Genomic DNA, 13,603 nt, shown 5'->3' on the forward strand with positions numbered 1-13,603 from the left:
TCTGGGTTACCAGGCTACAGACTGCTTGAATGGTAAGTGACTATCTAATGTGCATACAGATCCTTTTAGGTTGGTGACAGTTTTGGATCTAGATCACAGTGATAGTTATACATTACTGTGAATGCCACTGAATTGTTCACTTTAAAATTGTTAAAATGTACATTTTATTTTGTGTGATTTTTACCTCAAATATTAAAAAAACATGTGGCTGGCCAGATTTTGTTCAGAGGCACTGATTTGTCAGCCCTTGGTTAATTAAATTATAATAAATGTAATTCCTACATATTTTAAAATAGCAAATGCTGTTATTTATATCATTTCCATTTGAAACATGCTTCATTAAAAAAATATATGAAGTAATTTAGATAATGACTCAAATCATTGTGGAAATTTTTCTGTCTACTTAATAATGACTGTAATTAATGTAAATTTAATTTGCTATGTACAGCAACTGTTTGTAGTGCTTTACCAAGTTAATGGGTCTATCCCTTGATCAGCCACATGAGGCAGATAATGGCATTACTTCATCCCTGTTTCACTGATAGAGAAGTTGAGGCATAGAGGTGAGGCTACTTGCCTAACCCCACAAAATTTTGTAATTGTTTTGCAGGGACTTGAATTCAGGCTAACTGGATCCAGAGTGCAAGAGCTCTTAACCAACATCCTGTGCTGACTTCCCTTTCTGCTTTATAGTTATTTTCAAAATGCTACATTTGTAGTTTCCATTTTCTTGACTCTACATTAACTGTAAATTATGAATGTATAATTAAATTTTTAGAGATATCTTTGTAGTTATTTATAACTTTTTAACAAACTGCCCTCACTTGTGGAGACTTTGAAAAACAAGCATTTTATTACAGCTCCCATATCATGAGTATTGGGTGGGCTCAGCTAGGTGGTTCATACACTGCATTTCTCAGGCCATTACTTTCATATGGTGGCTGGGATGTAATTATCTGAAGGTCATTCAGCCACATACTTGGTGATTGAGGTCCAAGACTCTAATTCCTATGGGACTGAATAATCATAACTTCCTAGTCTCCTGTTTGCATCTCTCCCCAAAATTGTCATTTATCATCAGGACTTTGGGTGTGACACTGGGCTCCAAAGTGTATAGAGGGAGTGAAAGACAGAGTGGGAGAAGGAGAAAGACAGAGACAGAGAAAAAAAAGATGTAATTAAAAGATAGGGACAGACAGATAGACAAAGACAGAAAGACAGAGATAATGTGCTGCCTTTTCTAACAGTTTTCAAAATTATGTTGTCACTTTCACTATACTTTCTTCTCTGAGAAAGCCACAAGCCTTGCCACATTTCAAAGGGAGGGACCACGGTTTGAAAACAATGTGAAACTATTTGCAGTGATGTCTCAAAATTTCACAAATATAAGCTTTGATTTGGTCGACAGAAGCCTCTAAGCAACTATGAAATTCATGACATATGGACATTAAAAACACAACAAAATCCTATAAGTTGTGTGAATTTATATTTTTACGAATACTGCAACATGTATTAAGCATTTCTAAATGTTCCCTCATAGAGTCTTATATATTAAATAGGTGTCCTAAAAATTACCCTCAAATAAAATACATAGTATACTGAGGTGATCATAAGTGACTTTCTCCCTCCTCTTCTGCTACAGAAACATACACCAGCAACAGAAAAAATGGCATTGGACAACACACACAAGCTAGTATAAAATGAAGGATGGATGTCCACCAGTTGTTAAAATTGGAAGGAATTCTGTAAATAGTCACTTGTAAGAACTATGAAAAAGTGACGTTTGGGAGGAAGCCAAATGAGACATAGTACCTAGAAGTAAGGAACAAAAATTTACTCTACAGAGTGCAGTGACTTTTGTGAAAAAAATAAACAATAAAATATGTGTATAACTGGAGATCTCCCTAGACTGCAACAGAGGCAATTTTAAAATAGTGAAGAAGTGCTCTTACAGTGCTTTGGGAGTATGAATAGACTGGTGATAGGTGAAGGGTACACATGGGACCAGCACAGGAATATGAGGAATATTGTAGAAATCAACACCTGTTGAAATTTTCCTCAAGAAAACCACATAAGGAAATAGCCAGTTATACATATGGGAAGATTTTCACCCTAGGATTTTAGATGGAGGAAACAATCAGAATGGGACTTTAATTTTTGAGATAAATATATATATATTTAAGACAAGGTGTTGCTCTGTAGTCTAGGCTGACGTGCAGTAGTGTGATCAGGGAGACCACTACAGCCTAAACCTACCAAGCTCAAGTGATTCTCTCACCTCAGCTCCCCAAGTGGCTGGTACCAGAGTTGTATGCCACCAGACTCAACTAGTATTTTAATTTTTTTGTAGTGATGAACTCTTATTATGATGTCCAGGCTGATCTCAGACTCCTGGGCTCAAACAATCCTCCCATTTCAACATCCCAAAGTGTTGGGCTTACAGATTTGACAACATGCCTGAACAAAATGAGATTTTTAAATGGGCATGATTAAAACATTCAGAGATGCAAGAGTCGCTAATATAAAACAGGAACAGGATAAGATGAGAAGGATGAATACAAACATAATTAGATATTTTTGAAATCAGAAAAAGGCTCCCTAAATATATAAAATGTTTGTTTATTATATGAAATAGAATGAAACCAAATGCTTGACTGATAGGGCCCTCAGGAGAAATCAACAATGCCCTACAAACTGGAGTAAACTGATAAAAACCTAAGAGTGTTGCTTGTTAATACCTTACATTAAAAATTTCCTGATTACGTGTTTTTCTTCCAAAGCCCTCTTTTTTTGTTTGTATTCTTGGTCTTAACAACCAGTTACATGCTTTGTTAAAGCATTTCTGACCTGATTCAATGTATTTGTCTCATTTTTTATTTCATTCTGTTCTACCTATTGCGAACTGCATGTCCTCATTATGACTGATCAATCCAAACAACAAAGTTCACCTTATCTGACTAAGGATTATGCATTAAATTTCACTTGTTTACCTCCCCTTTATTAATCTTTTTTTTTTTTTTTTTCTCAATCACTTGAACCACTGTCATACGGAGTCAGGATTCTAGATCTTTACGAAGATGAACTCATCCTTAATAAAGTCTCTATACCAAAGAAGAATCAAAGAAAAACATCACTTGAAAAAATGAGTGCAGTAGATAAACAAAATTCTCACTGGATCATAAACCAAAAAGGTGATTAATCAAACTAATAATTAGGAACTTACAATGAAATCAATGATACATCTTGATGTGGTTTGAATTGGTGAAAGTTAACATCCATCATAAGAAAAGCACCAAATAACTTGCTACGCCAGTGTTGGTTTGTTGGGAGTATGAGTAGACTGGTGATAGGGGAAGGTACACTTGGGCCCAGCACGAGAATCCGTCTAAGTCCAAGCTAGATACTACTGAAATTAAAAATCCAATCTGCTAGTATCTCATTTCTTATTATACATTTGGACATTAGGGAAGCGACCACCAGTGGGATGGTGAACCCAGTGGGTCAACTCTAAGTTCATTTTTCTCAGAACCTCTACATGCCCCAACTTTCAAAAATGTTATTTTCAAAAGAAGCCATGCCTCCTATTCATCTGAATTTTACCATGATTCACTGTCTGAAGGAACAATAACTTTTAGAATAATAACAAATGAGAAATTTGAAATGTTATGCTTTACAAGTTTTCAATTTTTGTTCCTTGGGTGCAAATACAGCTTTATGATACTGAATCAGGATCCCATAAACATTCATCCTTTGCCAGCTAGTTGAATGTTAAGCCTCATCAGTAGAAAACACTGGAGTGATTGTCAAGTGGTAGATGCAGGAAGACATAGCCCAAATTCTAAAATCCTACTCTTTACTGTTATTCAGTAATTTTTATGATTATCATTGGGTATTAAAATGTATATGAATATTATTTAAGAATATTAAAGAACGTATATAAGAATATTAAAGACTAAAGAATATTCAAAGGAAACTTCTAATTAGCACATTTGTTTTATCTTTTAAGAAACGTTGCATTCCACACAGATACTAGTTGTGAAAACTCCTGCATAAACCATCTGTCCTTGACCTAGATAGAGTTAGATGCATATGTTATCTTCATGATTAAATTCACAATTATTACATTTTTGTCGTCAACTTCTGTGGTGCTTCCATGTTCCAGTCTTTAAGCAACATATTAAAAATTTTATAGAAAAAGATTATCACAATGATGAAGAATGCTATTTTCAATTCAGTCATTCCACATGAGCACTTAGAGTGTCCATGTTTAAATTTTCTTAACTGCTAAGATAGTTAAAAGCTTGTAGAATTAATCTCAAAGAAACAGACACATGCATAATATTGTGATTTTTGGAAATTAACATGCTATGTGCTTTTATGGTTCTCTATCAAGTAAACCTTCATGTTTACATACTTTCCTAACTATATGTATACATAGTGCTTTATGTGAAAAGACTTCTCAAAATTAAAGCAAATGCAATTATTCTTTGATAACTCATCAATAGACATAGATTTTTATATCCGGATATATGGTCTAAGAATTGCAAAGAAGATCTATTTTGGTAAGGCCCTTGATGCATTTTCAGAAGTTGTTTCATTAAGAATATATAAGTAGACTGAAATTTAGGTTGTGTAGTACATGTTGAGCTTCCTTATTTCTCCAGACTAATCTTTGTATATAAGGTTTCCCCTGTTTTTTAAAGAAGACATTACTATAAAGAGCACTAATGCATTATAATTTTTTTCTTCAATTTTGCTATTTTTTTCTAATGACATGAATATATGTTCAAAGTTTAATAAAGAAAAATATTTAGTGTATATTTCTTTTCTAGACATTATAGTAATTCGTTTTATCAATTATTGCCAAAATATTTTTTCATAGAGAAAAGTACTATAAAAATGTATTCCATGTGTCAGAAATAATCATTACACCTCGCTCATTCAACTATTTTAGACATGTCTCCTGTGAGAACCGCTCTGAAGCTGGTTCCCTTCTTGTCTGTTACTTGCTTTTCAAACTTTGTTCTGAGTCCAAAGTCTGTAATGAGGAATATTTAAATGCAGGTATCGGAGAGCTTTTGCCATTTCTTATGTTTTCTTCAGTATAGACTTTAAAAATTGTTGCACAGAATATTTGGCTCTTAATTCCATCTACAATTTATTTGTCCTTATGAGGAGAGAATAAGTAAAATAATTGTATACATTTCTGGTTTGTATATCCTCAGTATTTCAGAAATTAAAGTAATTGTAAATATCATACCTGACAAGATAAGGGCAAGAAACATGAGATCTGATTGCAAGAGAGAAATCATGTAACATAATCTAGGGAGACTGGACTAAACTTGCTGGACCGTATTTATAATTCCTAACTAAAGGGAACTAGCCTTTTCTTTTATTTTGTGGCTTACTATCCAATTACAAAGGGTCATTACTAAAGCAAAAATAGTAACTCAAGCATATTCAGGGCCTCAAGTGCAAAACATCTTTAGTCTTTCTAACCAAAGATTTTACCAAGTTGCATAGTTTTAGTTAGGAAGCCAGTTACAACCAGCTAGAGTTTTTAAACAAAAAAAAACTTTTCGTGAGAAAATATTTGGTATTTCATGAAGGATATGAATTGGAAACTGCCATGTAACACAAAGGACTTGCCTAAACACCATATTAGGAAACTTGGTCAAGTTTAGTCTGGCTTGTTTGTGCACTATATCATGGATTTGTCCTGAAGGTGACCCTAGCTTGCTGAGGCTTTGCTCAATAAAATGTGATCCTGCCAAATTGCAAAATTGCACTGTTTAACTCACCTTGTCCAATAATTATCAGTCATTTTTCACTGAATTTTTATGCAATTTTCTATTTCCATAGAGCCCACCACTCTTTTTTTGTTTCCTTATTTTTATTTCCTCATATTCCCTTTTTATTCCTAAACAGATTTTCTTGAAAAGTTTCAGTTACCTTTGTCTTAGTTGAAGTTGAGCTCAGTTCATACAGCAGTCTCTATCTCCTGCCTCAGTAGTCAAAGTAAAATTTGTCTTACAGTTTTTAACAAGGGTCTTGCTCTGATTTTGTTGTTGTTGTTTCTGACAGGGACACATATATTCCATGTGATTGCATTTGCTTATAGAGAAGAGGTTTCCTTACCTCTGTAACAAACATGCATATCCTTCACATGTACTTCTCAACTTAAAAGTTGAAATAAAACAATAAAAATATAATATATAAACATATTATAAAAATATATATAATATATATATTTATTATATAATATATAAGTACATAAAATATAAATATGTAATATATAAATATACATAAAATATATAAATATGTAAAATATAATATATGTATAAATCAAGAAGATTCCAAAAGATGCCCAGAAAAAACAGTCTTTCTGACTTTCTCAAGTAAACAGCATGAATTTCAAGTGAATCTCATTTTATTTTGTTTTAAAATATACATAATTAAGCATCAAAATTGAATTATTACAGGTTTTCTGAAATTAAGATTGTACACTACTTAATGTTTAACAAAGAGTAAAAATTTTGAACAAATCAAGAAGGCACAGGTCTTATAAAATGTAGCCAAGAATTTAGTAGGTATCTTGATGCATAGTGGTGGCCTTAATTGGCATGATCTTCTGTATCATGACTGCCTACCTTAGATGTCAAACAGTGCTTCACTCTATTCCTTCTTTCTTGTCTTCATGAACTTTTGATAATCAAGCAACATATTATGACAAATAGAGTAACAATTGCCACACAAGCCAACACACTCAGAGAGCAGTACTGGTACCATGTGAGGTTGTGGGAAGATGGCAGCAGGTACTGTCCCCATTGTGGTGCATGAGAAGCTCAATCCAGAAGAGTTTTTGGTCTTTAGAGACTTATCATAATGAATGATTGATAACCACAAAACTTTCTCTTTACAGCTAAAATAACATAAAATAGACACCAACTTATGTAATGAACCAGAAAATATAAATATGTGAAATCTTTGTGTAGATGCTAAAAATGAGTGCCACATAAAAGTGGACAAAAAATAAAATATTTTATTTCATGGTGGTTATATCGATTTTAGTTTATGGGCTAGAATTATTGGATGCATAAGATTTCAAGATGTGATGAGATAATATAAGAATAAACAAGTATTTCTAGCGTAGAACTTCAAATCAGATAACTTCAAAGGGTTAAATAAATATTTGAGAGTACAGAGGTTAAATTATCCAGTACAATTTTTAATGGACCTAGTGTACAAGTTTTGAAATAATATCAAAGTCTAGAGATAGGAGACAAATCTGGTAAGGTCTGGTTCACGTCAGGGCAAAGTGCATACGAAGTTTACACTGACCAAGGGTTAGTATGAACATTATATCAATGGATTCGTGGTTAAAAGTACAATAGCAGATGGTTTTAGTTTGAATACTAGCCTGATAGCTACTGTTTGTTTTTTTTTTTTTTAAAAAAAAGGAACAAAATGTATCTTTTCAGAGTTTTTTACTGTTAAATTGAATGAATGAGAATCTTATCATTCTTGCCTGATTAATGTGAGTAGTAATGTAATGATTCTTAGAATACCTGGTAGAATTATTCTCACCATATAGTGATTGTCAATAAATATTTACTTTCTTTACTGCTTTTTCTTGTATTGTGACTTTAGAATCTAAGTGGCTTTCAATATTTTACTTTGAGGCATTGTAGTTTCATTAATTTCTAATATTGAAAAAATTATGGACTAATAGCAAAAGAAAAAGCATGCACATAAGTGTCTTGCTTACCAAATTGAAACCAAAATTGCTAAAGCATGACATGTAGCAACAGCAAGATAACTTTTCTCCTTATTATTTAAAAAGCACAGTGGGAGGACTGTGTTTTTCAGAGGAGGGCACTAATTCTGATACGTATTTTCATACAATTGGGAAAGACAATAAGGAAGTTACATGATACAAAGAACCAGACCAAGGGCAGTGGCTCCCGCCTGTAATCCCAGCACTTTGGGAGGCCAAGGCAGGCAGATCATGAGGTCAGGAGATTAAGACCATCCTGGCCAACATGGTGAAACCTGTCTCTACCAAAAATACAAAAATTGGCTGGGCCTGATGACATGTGTCTGTAATCCTAGGTATCAGGAGAGTGAGGCAGGAGAATTGCATAAAATAGGGAGTCAGAGTTTGCAGTGAGCCAAGAATGCACCACTGCACTGTAGCCTGGCGAAAGATAGGGACCTATCTCAATCAACAACAACCACAGCAACAACAGCAAAACAGAGATATGGACCAATGGAACAGAGCAGAGGCCTCAGAAATAACACCACACATCTACAACCATCTGATCTTTGACAAACCTGACAAACACAAGCAATAGGGAAAGGATTCCCTATTAATAAATGGTGTTGGGAAAGCTGGCTAGCCATATGCAGAAAGCTGAAGCTGAATCCCTTCCTTACACCTTATACAAAAATTCACTCAAAATGGATTAAAGATTTAAATGTAAGATCTAAAACCATAAAAATGCTAGAAGAAAAACTTTCAGGACATGGGCACAGACCAGGACTTCAGGATTAAAACACCAAAAGCAATGACAGCAAAACCCAAAATAGACAAATGGAATTTAGCTATAAACTTAAAAGCTTCTGCACAGCAAAATAAACTAACATTAGGGTGAACTGGCAACTTACAGAATGGAAGAAAATTTTTGTAGTCTACTCGTCTTACAAAGGGCTAATATCCAGAATCTATGGAGAACTTAAACAAATTCACAAGAAACAACCCCATCAAAAAGCAGACAAAGAATATGAACAGACACTTCTCAGAAGAAGACATTTATGCAGCCAACAAACATGAAAAAATGCTCATCATAATTGATGATTAGAGAAATGCAAATCGAAACCACACTGAGATACCATCTCATGCCAGTTAGAATGGTGATCATTAAAAAGTCAGGAGACAATATGCTGGGAAGATGTGGAGAAATAGGACACATTTATACTGTTGGTGGGAGTGTAAATTAGTTCAACCATTGTGGAAGACAGCATGGCGATTAATCAAGGATCTAGAACTAGAAATACCATTTGATCCAGCAACCTCATTACTGGGCATATACCCAAAAGATTATAAATCATTCTGTTATAAAGACACATGCACATGTATGCTTATTGTGGCACTGTTCACAATAGCAAAGACTTGGAACCAATCCAAATGCCCATCAATGATAGACTGGGTAAAGAAAATGTGTCACATTTACAGCATGGAATACTATGCAGCTATAAAAAGTATGAGTTCACACACTTTGCAGGGACATGGATGAAGCTGGAAACCATCAGTCTCAGGATACTAACACAAGAACAGAAACTCAAACACTGCATGTTCTCACTCATAAGTGGGTGTCAAACAATCAGAACACATGGACACAGGGAGGGGAACATCGCACAATGGAACCTGCCAGGAGTGGGGGCTTATGGGTGGGATTGCGTTAGGAGAAATACCTAATGTTGATGTCAGGGTAATGGATGCAGCAAACCACCATGGCACATGTATACCTATGTAACAAATCTGCACGTTCTGTACATTTACACCAGAACTTAAAGTATCATGGAAAATACAATAAGTAAATAAATAAAAATAAAAAACCAATAGAAAACATGTCATGTCATACACATTTATGTATCAACTAATTAGAAATTATATTTTTCAACACCAGCACTGTTTATTAAAAATTGATATTACCAATATAATAGTAATAGCATAACTGAAATTAATGTATGTACTGAAATAATATATCAACTACATATTTCTGGTTTCAAAAATTTTGGCTGTTAAACAGAAATATTCCAACTTATCCATTTCTGGTTAAGTATATTTTGGTTTTAGAATTCTTCTAAATAAGCTAGCAACCACCACTGTAAGAACAAAGAAATGGCTGCATTTATACTAACATCAACTCTTTTCAATAATTTTGAAAAGGCAAATTTGGAAGCTTTAGTAGTTTATAATTTATTAATGATGAGATCAAAATTTTAGCATAAAAATTTGGAGACAAATATAATGGGAATTAGAGATTGATTAGGTTGTGCTGATTACTGAAAATAAATCGTTTAAAAAAAATTTTAAAAACAAAAAAGTAAGTAACTAATGTGAGATCATGACCATGTTTATTAGCTTCATTAGGGTAACATTTTAAAAATGTATTTCAAAATTTTTTTAAAAAATGTTTTTAATTAAAATTAAAAAATATATATATATATATATATTTTTTTTTGGTGAAACTTTTCCATTCATTATGCTTGGTTTTACCAATTTTTTATAGCTGTTGGGAGGCAGGAAAGAGAATTTTGGCCCCAGAAACCATGAGGTTTGGGTCAGAAAGAGGCAAGTGGGGAAGGGGTCAATGCAGGCTCAGAGTCACATTTCTAGATTTCAGGGGCCAGCAGGGTGTGGCACTGAAGGGCAGCCAGGGGCTGAGGAAATGTGTCCACTCTGCTGATGGGGCAGTCCTGGGGGTGGATCTCCTTGGCCAGCTGCCCCGTCTTCTTCAATGTGCAGGCCTCCTGGTATGGTGGTGAGATGGGGGCTGTGTAGGTGGAGTATACTTGTACTTTGAGCCATCCTCTAGGTCCAGTGGGTAACTGCAGTGCGAGTCATAGGAGCTCAGGTCCCCACGGGTCACAAAAGGCAAAATGATGCGGGTGGGACCATCAAGCTGGTTGAAATCTGAGTCGTATGAGTGGTCCAGCAAGGGCTTGCTCAGGTCCGGCATGAAGCCCTCGGGAGGGTCATAGCCCTGACAGACAGCGAAGGCCTCCATGCTGGAGTTCCGGCTGCTCTTGTATTTGTATTCTATAATATGACTTTGTATATCTTCAATATACATTAAAAAAATTTTAAATGAACATTTGCTGAACTCTCATGCTGAAAGGCCACATAAGTGTGCTGAAAATTAGTCAGTATTATAATAATATTTATGGTTCCCTGTTTCAACTTTGTTAGCAATCTTCTTTATAAACCTGTTATCATCTTTAGCGGTTCCTTTTATTTTACCTTTTGACTATTTTAGAACTTATGCATGATTCTAAAACCTCTGTCAAATGTTTTTCACCAAAACAACAACATCAAAAAATATTGTGATACAATGGTGTATTGATCATGGCCTTTAAGCATTACAAAACATATGTACTCAGCATTGTGCTCATGTTCAGAGTCACTGCTGCTCCCTGGGCTTTCATGTAAGAAATTATGAATACATGCTATGCGGCATGTATAAAACTTTACATTCATGTAGGTTCATTAGTGACTGCCTTTAATGCATTGAGCAAATCTGTAATTTACATTGTTTTGAGTCCAATCTAACAGCTTCCTCTTAGCTTTCATGTAAGTAAAGTTATCAGGTTGATCTGCAGATAAAGGAAGGCCCACCATAGGGATTCCATGGTAGATTCTCTCATAAATTCCATTGGCTCTATCTTGAGTTACAGAAGCTTTGGTTTGAGGATGACATAAGATTTTTTGAAAAATTATGCATTATAAGTCTTAGAAATAAAATGATCAATGCACAATATGAGGCAATGAAACGGGCAGTGTTCTCTAGATAACAAATTACTGTAATAGTAAAACTGCATTAAAATCACTTTCAGATCACTGAGGAAGAAGCATCAAGTCCTCTGGGGCAATAAGTGAAAGTTACATATTAAGAAGGGTTACCTGAGTTGAGACTTGAAGAATTAATACAAGATTGTCAAGTGGACAAATAGCGCACACTGTTGGTAAAGATAACTGCATATCACCCACTTCCTATCACCACCCTCCCCAAAAAAGTAGGATACATGCCAGAACATGTTCTCTTAGAGAAATGGTGAAGTGACTGAGTATGATAGGGCACAGTATCCAGGGCAGCAGGGAGCGGGGTGGTGGTGGTACTTGAATAGAGGAAGGACAGGTCACACTCCATCATAAAATGTGTTCCCAGCATTCCATGATAAAGACTGGGGATTTATTCCCATAGAAAATGCAGCAGCTGGTAATGAAAGAAGAGCTGTCATTTTTCAGTTGCATTTGCAATATCTATACATTAGGAGAGCTTTAATCTTTCAAAGAACTACTGTCTTAACCGTGTTAATTATCCACACGTGTGTTTACTTGAGGCCCTGTTGTTAAATCTATACTGAATAATGTGAGGAAGGAGAACTAGTGGGGTTTGTGTGGCTGCGAATTTTCTCCTTGGGAAGCACATGATCCCCTAATCTGCTTGTTCACTGTACGCTGTGTTTGAGTATTTATTCATCTGTTGTAGAATCAAGGTCTGCAGGACAGACCCCCACAGGTGGTGGCCCCAACGTGACCAACGTCACATATTAGTAGTGCCGAAGTTTTAAAGAAACCTCATCACTTGGTTCCTTCAGAAGGAACTATGTGCTACAAAATATATTTCCTCTATTATTAATGCATAGATATGCAAGTGTGCCTGTGTGTGTATTTGACTGAGTATATATAATAATTAAAATAGCAACTTTATACACTAATGAGGAGAGATATTTAAAAAATATGTGAACCAGACTCTTTATTAAAATATTTTAGTCCCTAATGTAGATTTTTAAGACTACTGCTATTTGTTTTTTTATCTTTAATTTTATATTGTTATAGTTCTGCTAAATAACTTGTGTTCATTCTAGGCAGCTTTTCCGAACAAGTATCTTAGTTTAGTCATGACAACTAATTTCCCTGACTATGAGCACAAAGGAAAAGTCACTTGTTATTGGGAAGACATTATGTATTTCTCTCAACTATATAATCCAACATAAATTTTTTTTTATGTTCTTAGTGGACATTTACATGTTCTTTGGTAAAATCTTTGTTTAGATCTTTTAAACATTTTTTGATTAGGTTGTCTTTTTAACATTGAGCTGTAAGCCTTCTTTATGTATTTTTTATACAGGTCATTTATCAGGTATGTAACTTGCAAATATATATTCCAAACTCTGGTTTCTCTTTTGGCTTTATTGATGGTGTTCTTTGATGTGCAAAGATTTTAATTTTTAAAAATCCAATTTATCAGTATTATTTTGGTTTCTTCTGCTGCTGTGTCATATCTAAAAACCTTGCCAGATTCAAAGTTACAATGTTATACCCATATTCTTCCTGCTAAGAGTTTTGTAATTCTAGATATTATATTTCAGTTTTTGATCATTTTGAGCTTATTTTGTAAATAGTTTGAGGACAGGGGTTCAATTTTGTTCATTTGTATATGGCTAGTTTACCCACTGGCATTTGTTAAAGAGATTCTTCTTTCTCCAATGTACAGCTTTAACATTCCTGTCAAAAATTAGTTGACTCTACATTTGTCTATATTTCTGGATTCTTTATTCTTCAGGTCGGTTATTTTAGCACTAATTACTATTTTCTTTTTTTTCTGTTACCTTTGGATTTTTTCTGTTACAGTTGTAAATTTTCCCCTAAATAACTCTGTTCTCATAACTTTTTATATCTTTTTTTGTTTTCTGTGTTCTTCAACTTTTAGCAAAGGATATTTTTAAATTTCATCTTTAATATACAAAAATGCAGTTTATTATTAATGTACAGTATTTGTTAGTTACTCGATTTTATTAATTCATTTTTAAATAT

The 13,603-nt window shown here is 34.2% G+C and overlaps 1 pseudogene; it reads right to left on the bottom strand.

Annotated features, from left to right (window-relative positions):
* Positions 1-10,246: 10,246 nt before the first annotated feature.
* On the bottom strand, positions 10,247-10,859 carry LOC116537306 (annotated as a pseudogene).
* Positions 10,860-13,603: the final 2,744 nt, after the last annotated feature.

This window comes from Sapajus apella, unplaced genomic scaffold (genome assembly GCF_009761245.1).
Source record: "Sapajus apella isolate SASKATOON/1434 unplaced genomic scaffold, GSC_monkey_1.0 scaffold108, whole genome shotgun sequence".
Classification (NCBI taxonomy): domain Eukaryota; kingdom Metazoa; phylum Chordata; class Mammalia; order Primates; family Cebidae; genus Sapajus; species Sapajus apella.